Source organism: Columba livia, chromosome 7, assembly GCF_036013475.1.
Source record: "Columba livia isolate bColLiv1 breed racing homer chromosome 7, bColLiv1.pat.W.v2, whole genome shotgun sequence".
Classification (NCBI taxonomy): domain Eukaryota; kingdom Metazoa; phylum Chordata; class Aves; order Columbiformes; family Columbidae; genus Columba; species Columba livia.
In genome coordinates, this window is record NC_088608.1 from 33,755,600 (window position 1) to 33,774,217 (window position 18,618).

The 18,618-nt window shown below is 44.3% G+C and overlaps 2 long non-coding RNA genes across 2 annotated transcripts in view; one reads left to right on the forward strand and one right to left on the reverse strand.

The window, feature by feature from the left end:
- The window catches only part of LOC135579879 (uncharacterized), a 75,729-nt gene that overhangs the window by 16,979 nt on the left and 40,132 nt on the right, over positions 1-18,618 (reverse strand). Inside the window, exon 9 of the long non-coding RNA XR_010473747.1 lies at positions 851-1,000. This is a non-coding gene — a long non-coding RNA (uncharacterized LOC135579879). The remainder of the gene's footprint in view (positions 1-850; positions 1,001-18,618) is intronic.
- LOC110358217 (uncharacterized) lies at positions 4,980-9,893 on the forward strand. Its single transcript, XR_002412404.2, has 3 exons — positions 4,980-5,073; positions 6,064-6,187; positions 9,197-9,893. It is a non-coding gene; the product is annotated as an uncharacterized LOC110358217 (long non-coding RNA).

Genomic DNA, 18,618 nt, shown 5'->3' on the forward strand with positions numbered 1-18,618 from the left:
AGGTAGGATTCAAGAGGAGCTATGGTGCACAAGTAGCTACTTGCCTCTCCTGTAAGCACCTGGGGTGTGTGTGGTCCCACGTCCTCCCAAGGGGATAATGCCAGAGTGCCTTTCATAGGCTGCAGGGTAGGCAGACAGGTAATTCAGGTAACACACAGGGCCATTGATATTATACAGGGCTATGGAGACTACAAGTTCTCGAATAGTGTGTCTGAAGCTGGCTGCTGAGAAATAACATCCCTGAATGCTTTCCTCCTCTTCCCCAGAGCTTAAGCATTTTAGGGACTGCACTGCTCATCCTGTCTTATGCCGGCTAGCAGATGGAACAAGAGTTTGCATCACGTACATCACAGGCTTTTAGGTCACTAAAGCAGGTGTTCCTCATGTTAGCTGAATTAAAGCATCACAGCTGTGCTGCTGTCACTTTGCCATGTTGAATAAGGCTCAAGGTCTGCAAAGATGCCTGGGCTGCAATGCCAATCTGAGCCCAGCTCTCCTGAGGTCCACTGTGGTTGTTCTATGTCCCTCTGCACCCTGCCATCCAGCCTGGGAAACCAATCCTCAGAGCAGCCCTTTGGTCACCAGCACCTCCAACCAGATTTCTCACATCTCACTCAGCCTTGTCACACCCAGTGTTGGGTCCTCTCCTCAGAAGCACTTACCCAAACATGCACCCAGCCTAAATGTCCACCAAAGGACATTTTGTCATCAGCTATGAACACCTCAGTGCCAAACCATTGTTGGTAACCATACTTGGAGCCTCTCCTTGCCTTGCAGATGATGTGGCTGCAGCAAGCAGAGCAAGGCATGTGTGGGAACTGGCAGGGGCAAGGGAAGAAAGCATACAGACCTTTCATCTTCAGAGAGACTGAATTTCCTTAACTTGTCCCATGAGCCGTTTTGGTGGAGACTGCCATCACAAACAATGTGCTCTGTTTTCCTGACTAGGGTCCAAGTCAGAGTTGAAACCCCCTTTGTTAGCAGGCTGGGTTTTCTCCTCCTGTTTTCAGGAAATAAAAAAGAAAAGTAGCCCAAGGGCACACTGTGACAAACTGAGTCTCTTCCATCTCTCTTCCAAATCCTCCAGAGATATTATTTCACCCTCATCATGATATAGAAATAATATTTATCTCAGCTGCAGCCAATATACAGCATCCATAATGCGGTGTGTGTGCACGTGACACATCTGGATGCTTGGGATGATGGAGGTGAGTTCAATCACAGCCCTGTAACATGAGTCTAGCAGGAACTGCTGGCCATCACCCAAGGTAAATGGCCAGGACCATCCATACATGGAGCGAAGGTGGTGGTCAGCTGCTCATCTAACTATGCTCATGCCACACTTGCCAAAGCAAACGGGCTGCTTTGATCCTGACTGAGATTCCCAGCACAACCCCCTTCCTGAAAGACACAGTGAATCTTGAATTATTCCAAAACACAAAGTCCATGAGATGGGAAAGCCCCAAGAAAACATGCTTCATGCTGAACATTGGACAGTTGTAGCCTGGTTTGTACCCCCTCCTTCCTGAAGATATTCATATTTTCTGTAGCAGATTTGAAAACAACAAAATCCTTGAGATGAGAAATGCTGCACAGCTTTGCAAACCTGTTCGGTTTTGTATTTCTTTTTCCAGGAAATAAGAGGTACTCATTGGGTTGGGGGAAGAAATTACATATCGTAGGCTATCAATGCTAGTCAATACTGTTCTCATCAGAAAGTTTTCTACTGGGAAATGATGTTCTGTGGAGCTACCTTGCTTTTTGAGAGCATTGTGTCAGTACAGCTTGATTTTATCAGAGTTTACAGGCTTGATTTTATCTGAGTATTTTGGCTTTTTCATGTAAGTTTTGCATAAGCTTGGATAATTCAAATTAACATTAAAAATGTAATTCAGACAACTTTTATCAGTGAATTATTTTTTCCTCATTGAAAATAAATCACTGTGTGCAAATCTGATAGTCCATTTTGACAAAGAAGTGAAACATTTCTCCCTTCAAATTCCTTTTCAGATTATGAAAATTTTCATAGAAGATAACATCTGCTTCCCACATGTATCTGATTTTTACCGTGGCGAAGCCTTCAATATGGTGTCTTTTCACATCACACAAGATTAATTCAAAGTGGCTTGGATGGGAATGGTCCTTGAAGGCTAAGAACTAGGTGGGAGAAAAAGCAAAAAAGGCAACCAATAGAGTATACTGTTGGCAGAGGTGGTGGATTCCACTGGGAGGTCAGTGTTAGGTCTGATTTTTTTTTTTTACATCTTTATTAATGATATGAAAATGCAACACAATATGCCAGTAAAACAAGGAAAACAGAGGGGAAAATAAAAAGTTAGTGAAGCCAATAGCAAAAAAAATAGTGTTGCCATGAGTTTACTAGTTAGACAACACCTGAAATAGCATGGTCTTTTCTGGGCACCCAACACTATAATTTGGAGAGAGTTCATACAAGAGCAACAGACATGGAGGAGATGTGGGTGTTGAATTTGGCTCAAGGAAAGGCTGGACAGAGTAACAGGCTATGAGTGCTTTAAGAAAATAAACACTCAGGGAGAAATCCTGACCTTGTTGAAGCTGATGTCAAGACTTTAATTGACTTCAGCTGAGCCAGGATTTCACACCAAGGAGGAAGAGGAATTATTCAGTGGTGGAGAAGGCAACATGCAGGAACCATGGGATGAAGAGAGGAGGCAAAATGCAAGTTCAGTATCAAGGGAAGACAAGGCAAGAGATTTCAGTTTGGTTTAAAGGCAGCAAAATCCAGAGTGCCAGCTAACCGATGCAGAAAGAGCTAACTGCAGTTTTATAACCCCCTAATTAAAACAAGGTTAAATAAAACTAGTGTTACGTATTCAGCTCTGATGAGAGAGGAAAATTTGATGCTACCAAAAGTGATGCTACACCCCCTGCAGCCAAACTCCCAACTGCAGCAAGAGACAGCATCTCCCCAGTTCAAACGCAGATGGTTTTATATGGGAAATGTAAATAAGACATTACCATCTGGTTAATAAAACACACATCTACGCTACATTTGACTACATGTCCCCAGATGTGAACATTTAAAAATAAATATGCAATGTATTTTTTTAAGGTTTTCATCCAGAATGCCCACTGAGGAAGAAGAATTCCCATTGACATCAAAAGTGTCAAACAGAACCATAAAAATGTCCTATAAATTATGAATTTATATTAAATCTCACTGCTATCTGTGCAGAAACATAACCAGGCTTTACTTCCAGAATGCATAGCACACTGCTCAAGATCTGAAGAAACCTAGAGACTATTGGAGAAGCTGGCTTCCGAAATGTGTAGCATATGTAAAAAATAAGGCATAAGTCAAACTATTTTCAGAAAATTGTAACTTTGCTGGAAAAATATGATTTGGAGATGAAATGTATTCATGCATTTGAGTTGAAATTGTCAGTCAGTTGCGTGTTATAAAGGGAAACACATTCTTGGGGAACTGGAAACACTGATGGTTATATTTTCAAAAGTTTTTTATTCTCAAAATGACATACTATTAAAGGAAAACTCAAAAGGTTTACTCCAGGTTGCACAGAAAGTTTTGAGTAACTTACTTAAATGAAAGGTTTTTGTTTTTCTCATTTTCTTGCAAAGAAACCAAGGAATTTCCAGTTTGGCTTGGCCACCTACTCAGGTAGTCCACTACATCCATCTCTACAGTGAATGATAACTCCAGCTCTGCCAACATCTCCTACAGTTCTCCCCACTACTCCTGATTAACATTGGAATAAATGAACAAGATGAACAATAGGAAACCATTTAGATGAAGGAAAATGGGCATCACCCAACATCTTCTCAAGTCAGAGGAGAGTCAAAATGATTGCAGGGGATTAGACTAAGTTGGAGGCAACCAAACAGAAATGAGAAAAAACAGCCCTGGACACCCACTCCTACCACACCAGCAAACTAGCTGTTGGAGTCTGCTGCCAATTTTTATCTTTACAAAGGGGCTGATTTAGCAGGAGGACTGCCAGAACGCAAAAGAAGGTAAGATAGCATCGCTCTAAGTCTCCGTGTGCATGCAAAGAGGAAACACACTTCAGCAACAATATTAAGAACCTGCCAATTTCACATGAGCTAAACAACTTGTGTTTCCCTCTGGTATGTGTGCTCTGGAAGTAGCTTTAGCACTACATATATCAGCATTGCCTGTTATAAAACTCTTCCCATCCTCCTTAAGGTCTGTATTGTATGACTGAGTTTTTATTGTCTTTCCAACCACCGTGAGTGGCAAAGCTGTAGAATAACAGCTTGTCTTCTCTGTGTGTCTCAGGGACCTTCACTGAAAATGAAGCAACAATAATTTGGCTGTCCGGGTGAAGAAATCAAAAGGAAGATAAGAGGTTACTTTTGAGGATGGTACAGGAGGTTTCTAGCAAGGTGTGATTCAAATCCAGACCTTCTGATTCACCAACAAGGCCGCCACGATCTTTTTATCTTCTTGGAGATGTAAGCTTTATTACTGTGACACTATGTTACCACGACAGGACAAAAATCAGATGCTACTGAAGACTCTAGCAGAAAGACATAAGTAATCAATGCTGCCTATTTATCATATTTGTAAAAATATCCTCCAGTGTTATTTCCTTTTTATACACACAATTTTAAAGCTCAAAATAGCAAACTGAAATCATTCTACTGCTTTTAGATATAAGCCCTCATGTCTACAAGAGGAACTAGTGAGGACCTCAGGCCTAATGGTCAAGAGTTGGTCAAAGGTTGGACCTGGTGGCTCCAAGCAAACCTTGGAGAGCTCCCAAGAAATCATGGCACTCCAGTGCTTGTGCTGGTGGTTTAGTTCTCTCTTTTCAACAAAAATCTCCATTTAGACACCAGAACTTCAAATGGAGACCTCTAAATAATCCAACAATACCATCCTCTCAGCTGAGTGCACAGTTTGTTGAGAACAGTGGGAAAGAATCCAACAATACAACCGTTGCCTGGAAGCATGGGTAGCGTCCAGCAGAAGTCCATCAAACGTCAGGACCTGCATTTCTGGCTGGACCTCAATAACCACTGCAATGTCACCAGCTCTCCTTGGACCAGGTGAAACACTACTGATGGCTTGCTGCTTTTGATTACTCAGGATATTTAAAGATAACTCATGATGCAAAAAAAAACCCCAAACCTTACTCTTGCTTTGCTGCTAAAGTGGATAAAAACATTTTTCAAGACCAAACTGCTCTTTGAGTCATTCTACATTTACAGAAAGTTTTTATCTTTTGCTTTAATTTTTACAGTTGTTATCCTTTTTTAAAAAAGGAAGTTGAAAATGTTTACTGACACGAACCATACTTGCTTTGTGCCTTTTCAAGTACCAGAAATGTTCCATTGCAGGCACTCTTTGAAATGTTTTCCTTTTTCCTGCACACTCTTGAAGGTTATGTCAAGTTTCCTCATTAAAAGTAAGAGGTGATTTCTTATCAGCTGCCTGGCGTGGTGCAATGTTTGCATTACATAGCAAGATGGATATTACATTTATTTAAGTGCTCAAAACTGAGAGTGGATAGGAAGACTGGGGCCAAGGGACTGGCATTATCGTGGGGTCGTCTTCCTGCCTTAGTCCCAGCCAAGGACAAGCTTCTCTAGTCTTCCCCAAAATAAAAACTATTTTTTAGTAATTCAGTCACACAAGAACCATGGCTAGACTGAGTAACCGTTTAGGGTACCCATTTACTTTCCTGAGCAACACAAAGAAATCAGCCATTCTAATGAGGGGAATTTCATCCATCTCTCTCTAACAGTTCCCAAGCTCATTTTCCTTTTCACTCCCATGTGTCTCCCCAGAACATTTCAGCACCCAGTGTCCCTTTTTCTCCCCAAAGCCAGGTCACTTGAGACGGAGGAGCCTGGCTGGGTGTACTGCCAGTGGACAAGTTTGGCCTTCTCAGGAGATGCTCTCCCTCACCAAGCACCACCAGGACCACAGATCTTCACAGTCCTCCACAAGCTCATTCTCTAGATCTGTTTTTTGGAGGGAGATGGTGAGGGAGGAGGTGACCTGAACTGTTTTCTGATTCCTTCCCCTTCTTCCAGCAAATGAACCCCAGACTACATATGGCAGGGTATGAGCAGAAAGTCCTTGTGAAGCAACTCAGACAATGCTGGAGCACATATGGAAAGAAAGCCTGGAGCTGTGTGCAGAAGAGGCATGGAAAATGTAAGTGAAAAGAGCAAAACAGGGAGGGGAAGAGGAAGGAGCCCTCCCATCTTGACTGTTGAAGCTCTGTGTGTTGGCAAAGACTACAGACACCTGTGCCCAGAGAGAGAGGACATGGACAACCACCTCCAGCTGTGGAGGGGAGGAAGGGTTCAAGGAGCATTTCTGCTCTTTTAGTCCCATGGCCAGTCACAGCACACCTGCTCCCCTGGTGTGCTCATGGGGGGGTGATGACAGTTTTCAGTGGTACCAGCTGGGTTTTAAATAGCCTCTCGTGGGGCTGCGAGTCAAGACTATGGGGCCTTCTGCTAAATTTATGGGACTAACATCTCAGGTGTAGACAAGCTGGAGCGGAAACAGTGAATCTGAAAAAACAATTAGGAGGGGAAATGGGCTGCTCTTTCCTTAATTAGGGGGAGCATGAGGACAGTTAGCTCCCCTCTCCCATGAAGGCGATGGTTACTAACACACATGCTTGCCAGCTCCTCTCTGGGGCTGATGTGCACGGAAAAGAGGGAGTTTTGCTGCATTTTGAAGTTGTCCCAGCACACCGAGCTGTACTTAAAGGTCCATGCTGGGAAGCACTGGTGGGTTAAGTGGGTCAGGGCAAGTAGGCCACCAGCTGACCAGAGCACGTTGGACTGAGCTGGGGATGGCTGGTTACTCAGGTGCCCACCACCACCCAGCATCAGGCAAGCATGGTGGTGCAATGGCAAAAGCTATAGTTGATAGAGACAATGGCTGAACCCTGTTCCTACAAATGTAGCAGCACACAAGGTCCACATGGTGACTGTGCACTACCTCAGTTTCCTGGAGGAGTTCAAACCAGCCCCCAAGTGTTATTTTAGCACAGTTTCTTGTGTATAAATATTTATAAAGTGTTTGCTTCAAATACCCCTTAAAAAAATTAAATAACCCTCCAAACCCCACTATTGCTTTTTGCATCTTCAGCAAAATATTTTCTTAACCTTTCCTATCTTCAGCCTGGGGCTTTTGCTAGCTGAGTAAACCTTTCTCCTCCCCACACCCCAGCCTGCCTGTTCTGCTCCCGCAGGGATGCAGACGGCTTGCTTCATGGTTAATGAAGTTACACAGGATGGTAGGAATGTCAGGATTTGAGGGTAAAATGAGATGGAGGGAAGAAAAGTAAACTTTTCAAATTTATAGTCCTACCGTAAGTACTTGGTTTGCACCAACAGGGGTCAATGGGAGCAGGAAAGTTCATAGATGGTTTACTAAGATGCAGCATATTTGACTTGCAAGGCTTGAGACTTTGTGCAGGGCTGAAGGCCTGCTCTGGGTGTCCTGGCATGGGAGACCTCCATTTTATCAAACTCTGCCAGCTATCAGCCAGTTCTGCACTGGGAGTGGGCTGGACATCATAACAGAAGGGCCATGGGGTGATTCCTTTTTTCCTTGGGTCTGGGCTACCTATGCAGTTGTCCCCACACAGGAGCAGTACCACACAACCCCAGAAGCACCAAAGGTTCAGCCCTGAGGGCAGCAGAGAAAGCATCTGAAAGGGTCAAGCTCAATGATGAAGGTCCCATGTCTTGCTGTACGGCTGGAGAGTGCAACAGTGAGGAGAGACCTTTTGGGAAGCTTTCAGGATGTGGAAACAGCATTACTTATGTGATGCCCAGAGGTGCACAAATCTCTCAATCCTCTTTTTCCTCCTGGCTGGTTACCATCCCTGGCCGAGGACTCTGGTTCTTCCCAAAGTGACCACACTCCTAGCTCATCCAGGGCAGCAGGGCTACAGCCTGTGGCTGGTGAGACTCAATACAAACTGAATCAGCCCATTTTTAAATTCATCTTATTACTTGGGATAACATAACTCATTTTATGTCCGTAGCATTTGCCTTCTTTTGTTCCTAAAATTGTCTGGTTAGCAAATCCCAAGATAGAGCTGTCAGTCTGCCACTGGCCATCTCTGCTGCTGCACATGAATGGGGACAGACTCATTTTGAAGTGTTCCTGGGGTAAGGGCGACCTACTTTCATGGCTGTGGTACAGTTCATTACAAATTCCTAATGATCTCATTGTTCCATTAAATGAAGGTTGCCACCTGTCCTGAAGACTTTAGATCAAGCTGGGATTAACATATCTGCTGACCCATTTCCCTCTTTTGTAGGACACAGCTTCATGATCAATAGGGTTTTTTTTTTCAGACCATCCAGGGTTGAACTTTAGCAGCGATGTGGTGCTGTGTCCCATTAGCAGGGGATGTTGAGCAGCAGGGCTTCTGCTGGTGCTGGGCACTGCTGAAAATACTGCCCAGCTGATTTGGGCATCAGTTTCCACCTCCCTAGATCCCACCAGAAAAAAAAAGTCAAACCTTCTGAAAAATTTGCTATGGGGAAAAAAAAAAAGTTGGGAATTGCCAAGGTTGCATTTAGGGCAAATGAAATGCTTCCAATTTAAGAGAGAGTCTATAAGAGACTCTACCAAGGACCGGGAGGTTGCCTGCAGTTTTGCTCTGGGCAATCATCCCTACTGCAACACAGGGTGTTTTGAAAATATAGACCCAATTTGAAATCACCATGCTTTGAAATCAGGTCCATCTTTTCAAAACACCCTGTATTAATGTAACAAAAAATCTGGGGTTTGCACCCAGCAGCCATTCTGGCTTGCAGACCCTTGCAGGGATGCTTGTTCAGACAGTGCATCCTGGTGCAGGCAGCAGCCGGTTCCCTCCTCGCCCCTGCCAAGGACAGAGACCAAAAGCACTAGAGGCGGCAGGTTGGAAGCACAAGCCATGCAGCATGAAGAATAAAACAAATAAAGAAAGAAAGTGAGGAATAAATTCCCATGGACAGGCTCAGTGAGCGCATTGCAGCCAAATGACCTCAAGTGCACTGCTTTCTTCTCTCGCTCGAGGAAGGCAGAAATACAGCTGCGTTTTTCATAAATAGGAACACCCTAGCTTGATGTTTTTTAAAGCTGTCTAGACAGTAGAGCAAGACCTTATTTCAAGTCACATAATCACTTTCCCATTTTTCTTTGCAGCAGAGGACGTTTTCCAAGATTAGATAGAAGCTGGTGGAGCAACACGTTATTAACCTTGGGTGTGCCTCCCTGCTTTAGGCTCTCCTTGTCCAAGCTGGAGGTGCCGTTCTGTCTGATCACGTCTCCCCTTTGTTCATGCCTTGCCCCTTGACAGAAAAGCTGCTTCTTTCACTGGCTCGCAAAAGTGAGATAAAATTACACACGGGTTGCAGACAACTGGGAACACAGAGGGTGCTGCTGTAAACTGCTGGCTCCCTTTGGCAGGAAGCAAATATTTTGTACTTCCCAACATGGCATTGATGCCTCCACCTGAAAACAGTATTAGAGTTAAAAAAAATTAAAAACTTTGTGCTGACCTGCACCAGGCCAGTATGCCCCAGGCTGTTGGAAGGAGGTGGCCAAAGCTGCTAAATGTGAGAGATTTGCTGGGAAAAGATGCTCTCAGCAGAGACACATCCCTCAGCACACCTTGCTTCCCACAGCAAGACCTTGCAGACCTGACCATCCCTGGACATTTTTCTGTACATTTCTAAAGCCTTTTTGCTTTTCTGTGTTAAGACTGCAGCCCATTCCCATGCAGAAAATAAGGCAAATAAAATACTCATGTGCCATTTGACTGCAGCATGTGGCCTGTCCCAGCAGCAACAGCTCATCCCCACTGCCTGGGGATAAGGGGATGACGTGGAGATGTTGCATCAGGCACCTTTGCTGCAGAAGAAGCTCCTCCAGGACCAAGGACGAGGCTTTCTCAGTGTGGATGGCATGATATGGGTGTGCAATTAGCATCCTGTACCCGACATGGACCATTTTTTACTGCAGTGATGTGCAGTGTTCTGTGCTCGGGTTATCCGGGGGAAGCGGATTCCAGCTTGGCTTGTTATGTTGAATTAAGTCAGCAAAAGCTGAAGACAAATAGACCATTGCAAATGAGATTATTTCAGTTTAAAGAGCCAGGCTAAGAGGTTTGCTGCCTCACCAGAGAAGCGCCAGGTCAGCAGGATAGAAAGTTAAGAGGTTTTGGAGGAAGCAAGGAGGTGTTTATAGCTGGAGTGAAAGACTCGTTGCTTGCTTGGTGTTACAAGAGCGATGTTGACCCTTTTCCTGAGCACTGTATACGTAGGGTCACCCATCAGGAGTAAAACATACGGACTGGGAGAAGAGGAATGGCCTCCCTTAAATTAAATCCCGCCTCTCTACAGGATTGCCACGTCTCCCTGTGGCTGTTAAAGTGATTATCCATGCACAGTAGCAAGCCTGGGCAGGGATCTCTCTTCTTTTTGCTTGCTTAGCATTTTGCTTTAGAGGACGCAGAACCTCACTTTGGGAATAATTTCAGCTCGAGAGTATCCGGTATTTCTCTGCTCCCTAAGGTAAGCAGTTAAAATCATCCAAGGGAGCTGCCTTTCCTTAAACAAATTCTCTACTACTATGCAAAAAGTGAATACATGAGCTGCCTGTTATTAATGCTTCACTTCACAATTTACATATCAAGTGCTCTAATGAATTGTTTTCAGTATCATTGTCCCTACCATGAATAAACTTAAAAGTAATGGATTTGTAATTAATTAAATTTTAATTACAATAGTTTGTCATTTTATTATTTGCAATTATTACCATAAAGGTAATAAAAATTGCAGGATGTCACAACTGAATACAAATCCCTAATCAGAAGCAATCAACTCACACTGTAACCTTGAACAAGGGTGATATTTTATTAATGCACCAACTCTGGGGCCTGAGCCGCTGCCTTGCCCTGGTGTCCTCAGTGGGCTGCATGGTGCTTTGGGTGATCCTGGTGGGATCCTCTTGCCTCAAACCTTGGGCAGCCCTGGTCATTTGTCCCCTTTGAATCTTTCTCCACAAGCTGGACAGCCAACTAAAGATGCCTTTGCCCACCTTCTGTGTGTTCCCCTCAAAGACACTGATTTACTAAAGCAGTTATCTATCATAATTCTTGTTTAATTATTAGCTATTGTTTCTTCCAGGTCCCCTGGATGAATTTTTCATTTGTATCAAGTTTATAACTTTGCATTAAATCCTAATTTGTGCATCGTATTCTTCTAATATTAGATTTTCAAACAAAATTTTTTAGTATTGTGAAAGGTCATTCCTAAACAACTCCAGTACTCTGCCTCTGACTTGGTGACCCCTGCAGCAGAAGTTCCTTTGCTCTGAAGTATGAAGGATAAAAGGAGAAGGGTTAAATTATATCTGTGCTTGCTGCTGCTGCTGTCCCCATGACTATTTTCAGGAGTTACAATGCTCATGTTCACATGCAGTTAACTCTTCCCACTTGAGGGAACAAGATATGCGTTTCCTCATCCCTGCATCTTGATAGGCTCCAATCATACCCATGACTCCCTGGCATATTTCCTTTGGCTTATCCCACTATCTTAAAAAAACATGTTTTAGGGCAGTTTTCCACTGGCCAGTCTCAAGATGCCTTCAAAAGGCATGAGAACTGAACCCAGAGCAGCAATTAGGTTGTAATTAAGCAGAGACTTTCCCAGTGAATGACCCCAAGGGGCTATATCTGTGATGTGGGAGGGGGTCTTCAGGTTGGCTTGTCCCATCCTGCTAAATTTATCTCTTCTCTCCATCCTTTGCCAATCTTTTCCACAGCCCAAGCCCTGGTTTGTTCTTTGAAGTCCATTAACTTGTTGGGAAGGAGTAATTCCACTTTTAGCTTTGTTTCCTAGGCAAAGCCTATGTACATCTGCTTGTCTTCCCTTAATCATTACTGAATGTATTGGCTAACTTCACGCAAAACTCAACAGAAGGAGACAGGTCTTATTGCCATCCTGTGCCTACAGCTCACACAAAAAACAGGCAGCTGGGAAGAGGCAAGAGAAACCCATTCAATGTCCCAAAATCAGCGGGTGACTTTCACTATGCTTGAGAAACCCAGCACACGTACAGGCTCCAGGCAGACCGCACGCCTCCCAGCCATCATATTTCAAACGCAAAACATCTCTGCTGCTTCTGGTTGGGAACTCAGCCACCACTTCATAAATCAACAGCCCTGCTATCGCCTTTGCTCTGCCCGCAGATGGTTTGACATGAAACAATGCTGTCCTGGAGGCGTCAGCTTCCTTGTGTTATCTAAGTGGAAGGCCAGTATCAGCGACACACTTTATCTACTGGGACGGTGATATTTTCAAGCTCCTCACCTCAAACTTAAATCCCTTGCATGACACCTTGAAAGATCTAAACAGCCTCTATTTTTAAGCTGTGGTACAACAGCATTTTCAAAAAGCTTAAGATCTCTTATATCTCCGCACCTCCACCCTAGAGAGGTTTGGAGATATGTTCAGCTTCAGGCATGCAATCTTTCAATTGCCTTAGCATGAGTTGAGCCTTGAACATGTACATAAAACCTGCAGGATTAGGGGCTAAACTTACGTGAGGAGTAGAAAATGAACCACCATAGTCCTGGAGTATTTGCAGTTCTTGTAAACTTGCTTGCAAAAACACTTAGCAAATGAATGTTAATTGTTCTGCAGAAATCTCACCCTGTTCAAAGAAGAAGTGGAAAAAAAAGCCCTGGGTAGATGTTGTCAGTTTTTCTTTTGATCCCCTCCAAATAAAATTCAGGTGATCTCATCTCACATTGATCAGCAGAGACTGAGTAACAAAATAAAAAGGAAATTACTTCATCTTAAGTTCCTATTAACTGATGTTAAGCAATAAAACCAAAAAAGCTGTGTTCGACAGTAAAAATTCATGTGATGAGCCCATGAATGCCAGAACAAGCTGGGCATGGCTGGAACTGTCAAAGGCATGTAACTGCAAACCTTTAAACCAATTTAAGTTAGGTTGGTGAGACAATTACATCCTGAACAAACATTTACATGAAAAAGGCTGCAGGCCTCCGCTTTTGTTGCATTTCCAGCCCAAGGCTGGCTGAGCTGTGAGTATTTTACACACACTGCAGCTGCTGGGGTAGCAGAAATAGATAAAACTTGACAATTTAACACAGCATATACCAAACAAAGAGACAGACCTTTGAACTTCAGCCTTGCGGCCACAAGGATACTGATCCCAAGCTTAACTCAGAGCTGTGCTCTGGCTTTTAGACTTGCCCCCACCATTGCATCTGGTCTCAGTGAGGTGAAATACAGCAGAGATGCTGGTTGAGAGGCCAGGAGCAGGGACAGATTTGAGAACTATCCTTACCTGAGGCACAAAGCAGAACGAGCCCCAAAAAGTAAGTGCATCTCTTGGGATTCAGGGGTTGTCATGATGATTCAGAAACCCTCGCTCCAGAAACTTGTTAACTCCAGCCCTTTTGCAGTGGTTTCAGGCATTGTTTCCGCAGAGCAAAGTAATTATGCTGTACAAAACCAAACTGAAATGATTATCATAAGCCGAGGCATAAGCAAGAACAAGGAGTCACTTTGGGGAGAGTTCAGGCATTAACAGCTGAAGTTGGTCTGACCTACTGACTGCATGGACCAGTGACTCTCAAAGCAGCTGAGGACGAGCATCCCTCTGGGTCTTTTTTTCTCAAACCTTCCTACAAGCTGTCCTCAATTTTTCAAAGCCTTCCTTGGTGAAGGTGAATTCTGCCTGCCTTTTGCCTTGCCCAGCAGCCCCACATCAGGAGTTCTTAAGACACGAGGGAAACCTCTTCTTCCCTCATTTTTGCAGGGCTTTCCGTGCTTGTAATACATTAGCTAATCCATTGTTCAAGCCATAACCTTGGCTCTTGTTGTGGAACAAACAGGAACTGGGGTGGCTTGACAGCTCTGCTGCTTTCTTCTCTCCAGATTTAGACTTTCATAAATGGCCCTGTCAAAGCTACGCCTCGCAATAACACAATGCTAATTGTTTGAGGTATGGATTAATGATACCGTTGTCAAAGCCACTTGGCAGGGATAAGGTTTGACTTTTTGTGTTCAGATGAGCAGCAGCGTGGTTGCTCCAGCAGAAAGAGCATCACCTGGCCTGTCTCCATATCTGGCCATCAGCGCTTCCATAAGCCAATATCTCTGTGGTTGAGTGCATAGAATCATCTCAGAGCACCCTGGAAAATTTTCTCCTTCCTGAGATAAACCTTCTGTTTCAGACCTTCTTCTTTATATGGAAATACTCATCAAGTTCCCTAAAATATAAACAAACAGGAAATTCTTTATATGCCACTAAAATAGAGTAAAAATCCTCACTAGATTGACACAAAGGTAAACAAAACATAGGCTATGCTAGAAAACATACTGCAGATCTCACCAAATAACTCACTTTTTAAAGTAAAATACTCACTGTTCCAATGAAAAGTATTGCCAAACTTTGTGGCAGTTCTCATTTTCAAGAAAGGGACCCATATGACCATCTGTTCTTACTTTTTTAAACCAAGTTTTGTGCTCATTCCTGTTCTGTAACATCTTTGGTTTACCACCTATGTCATTCAGCTTTCAGACAGAAAAAGGCAAAAAGAGAAACCATAAGCACGTCACCCTCTCCTGCCGAGGGAAGGTATGACCGGGAGGGGTTGCACAACAGCAGATGGAGGAGATGGACCAGCCGCAGAGCCGGGAGGGGTCTGGGGATCCTCCCACTCCTCATGTCCCATTATGTCTCTCAGCACTAAACACTTTGAACGCATGGTGGTCATGCTGTGAGGTCTGGACAGATTCATGCAATGAAGACTCCACTGAGGGTTAGTAAATACAGAGCAACTATGAGACCCAGAGCAGATGTTTTTTGTGGGATAATGCCTTAAAATCAACATCACCCCTTCAAGGTCTTCCCCACAGGTCCTACCAACCGTGGACTGAGGCTGAGTGTTTCTGAGAGTCACCGTAATCCCACAAAGACTCTCTTCTTTCTTTCTTTTAAGTCTCCTCTGCCAAAACTACGTGAGGCTTTCACTTGTTTTCGGCAGGGAAATTCGAAGATCTCTGCAGGTTCCCTCGTGCCGTGCTGAGAGAGGGGAGCGATGACTGATTGATCTAGGTTTCTCCCATCAAGAACACCAAAGGAGGTACTGAAAGTATCTGTCTTCTGGAAGAAGGTTAATTACAGAAGCTCAGCTTGCACACAGGGGTCCTACCAGTCAACACAAGATAAGCAGCCTTGGGAGTATAAATTATTGCAGATGATAAAGGCAGAATTTCCCCTTAAACAGCTTTGTACATACGTTCCTAAGATTGACTCCAGAGATGCCTGTCATCAGATGTCAAACAAGAAGCTACAAAAATTACAGCAAATCAATTTATTGTATTTTTTTTTTTTAAGCATATGACACTTTTTCCCTTGTTTAGATTAACTGAACAATTTCAGATCCTAACAAAATGTGACCAGATGATGGGACCTGGGAAATGGAACTGATGGGCATCACCCATCACAGCAGGTGGTGAGAGCTCCACCACTCCATCATGTTTGCAGAAATGGGGGCTGATTTTACCCCTAAAAATAAGATAAATCACTGGCACCAATTGCTACAATTTTTGTTGTGACTATCTCTTCTGCAAGCGGTGTATAAACAGGAAACCATGGCCAAATGGCAGGGAACTGACTCGATACTGGTGAATACTGATAGAAATCAGGTCATATTGACATCCTTTGTTTATTCACTGCTTTGTTAACACTGTTTATCCTTAGTGTCTTGGCCACATATTTGGAAGAACTACCATTTTGCCACCCACCTGCCACTCTTTCGTCCCCCTCAAACTGTGCCACTGCAAACCCCCTGCCTCTCACCATCACCAGTAGCAGCTCCTTCAGACCCAGACCTAAGGGGACATGTGCTTTTGGGGTACAAACCAAATTACTCCGCTCTTCCAGGAAGTTTTCTTTCTGATGCCTAGGAGCTTGCTATTAGCTTTTGCCTGCAAGCAGGAATTTCTCTCCTACCAAGGAACCAAATCTATTCTAAGCGACCAATCTGCTGAAATGCAGCCCAGCACAGGGCAAATCTGCAGCCTAACTGTGCATCAAAGAGCAGCCTACATTTGGCTGTTGATCTCTACCTGGTAGTTTATTCTAAGCCTGAATTCATCCAACTGCAATGAGGAGTTTAAGTGGATTATAAACTTCTTCCAACATTATCAACATGCCAACATCTGCACTATTACAAACACTCATTCACAGTGTTCTGTATTTTACAGCAGCAATTCATCTGTTCTTAAATGCTCTCTTCCTCCCCACTCCAGATATACCGGAAATATCAAGGTAGCATTCCCACCATCAGCTCAAGGACATCAGAAATAGATGACACAAGGAGACCCCTGAATTCCTGCATTCATGTTTGAGGGATTTCTTTACCCAGCTGAGTCCATAGCAGGTCACAGGCTTCTGCTGGTGGCTCCTTCTTTGACATACCCTTGGCCTTGGAGGAGGAAGGCTATTGCAAGAGCCAAAACTTCTGAGCTGAGAGGAGAAAAAGATTTTGAGTCTAAACTCTTATTATTCCACCCTCATTTTTACCAGCTAAGGAGCTCCTCCTCCACCCCCGCATTTCTGCTGTATCACATTAGCTCTTAGTCTTTGCAAGCATTTTTAAGTACTGCTTCTATCAAGGAAGGTTTTATTATCCACATAACACGAGGAGTTTAAGGTTTACTGTGGGTTAGTTGCAGGCTGAATTCCTCCCTGCAAAGCAGCCTCTGTCCTCTGTATTTACCATGAGTAAACCAGGCTCAGCCCTGGGGATCTGCCCTCTGCAGATGATCAATGTGTTGCATGTTGGCACCCAAAGGCATGGATTGCACGAGGAGGACATACATCTGATTATTGACTGGGGTGACAAGAGCCCAGCCCCAAAGCACAGAATTTGGTACTAAACAGCTCAATGCCTCAGGGGTCATAGGATGAGGAAGGGGATGAAGAATGACGTTTCCCAGATATATGACACTGGGAGATTAACTGGCCACAGAATGGTACTATGAATACCTTGCAGGAGTTCATGGTGGGTTTTTAAAACATAAAGAAATATGAAGAATCAGCGAAGTTTGGAAAATAAACACTAAGACCTCTACACTTTAGCATTCAAAAATAAAGATGCCACCTCAGGCTTGAGGACTTAACATGTGAAATACCTTAGTGGTCCTCGCCAGCACAAGGCCCACCTGGTCCAGTGCTCAGTCTCCCACAGCAATAGAAGCTGGTTTGGGTGGTCTGTGAGCTCTGTTTCTCTCTGCTGCCCTTCCCCTCGGATGCCTCTGGCAGCCCCAGCTCCCACCTGCATCTGTCGAGGAAGCAATGTTGCCCTGTTCGCTTTTCCCACTGCCATCACAATTTTGCAAACCCCCATCATCCCATCCAGCCTGAGCAGCCCCAGCATTTCAGCCCCTCCTGGAAGGGCTCTGTCCCCTCTGTGGTTTCAGCTGCCCTTCCTGGTCCCTGCTGTACTTCCACTGCCCTCCTCGAAAAACTCCACCATTATTGTAACCCTGAGTTGACATATTTTGGGGTAGGGTCTTTCAGTTCTCATGGACAACCACACACAGTTAAAAATCTTACAGCTGTCCAGAGCAGCCAGATGTTACTGCTGCAAGTTTCCTCAGCCTCGTGTTCCTTCGGGGTAAGGGGAAAACTCTGACTTGAGCTGCAGCCATAGAAGGGTCTGCTAAAGATATAGGGTGGGTTTGGTTCTGTGCTCCTTCAAGGCTGTGCTGGCAAGAGCAGCTCTGCAGATGCTGGGGTATTCCCAGCTGCATCCCAGCTGAACCAGTGTTAACTGGGAAGCCAGGCTCAATGGAGCTGTGTCCAGTCTCCATTCTGGAAGGTTAAGAAGGTCCATGCCACCATGTGGCGCAGGGTTTCACCCTGTCCTCAATTTGCCTGTGGGATCCAAAAGGAATTTTTTCCTATTTCTCTGCCAGGCAGGAAAAAAGAAAACAAAATACTTTGTTGTTGTTTATACTGGACAGGATTAAAGTTTTCAATATTTGTTATATTTAGATGTCTTTCAGACCCAGATTCAGGGAAACATTACACATGATTCTTGCTCTGTTTACCCTTCACTCCATTCCCTTTCTTTCATCATTCTTCCAGTTTATTCCTCTTCCAATTTAGGTTGCATTTCCCAAGGACCAGGGCATAACCCCAGTTTTCCCAGGGAAAACACCACTTCTCAGCGGCAGCAACCAGTTTTGTAGCTCCAACCAGACCATCTCGGTCCTGTCTAAAGTGCAGTGCATCCTCATGGCAGAAGTTTTATTGCCAGCAATCAGCCAGGCAGAGGTGGGGCAAATTACTCTTTCCAGAATCACAGCCTAAATGACCATTAAAGTGGATAATTCACCCCAAGACAAAGGCATCTATCCACTTGAGGATGGTGCTCTGTCTAGGATCCACCAGCCTGCCCTCGCTCCCCCCTCAAAAAGGGGCTCCCAATACCTGCAATGCCGCAGGGTTGGAACCAACCCTGGCTTCTCCAGGGACTGAGGAATTGTTGTTGCTCTTTGCCCTGAATTTCTTGA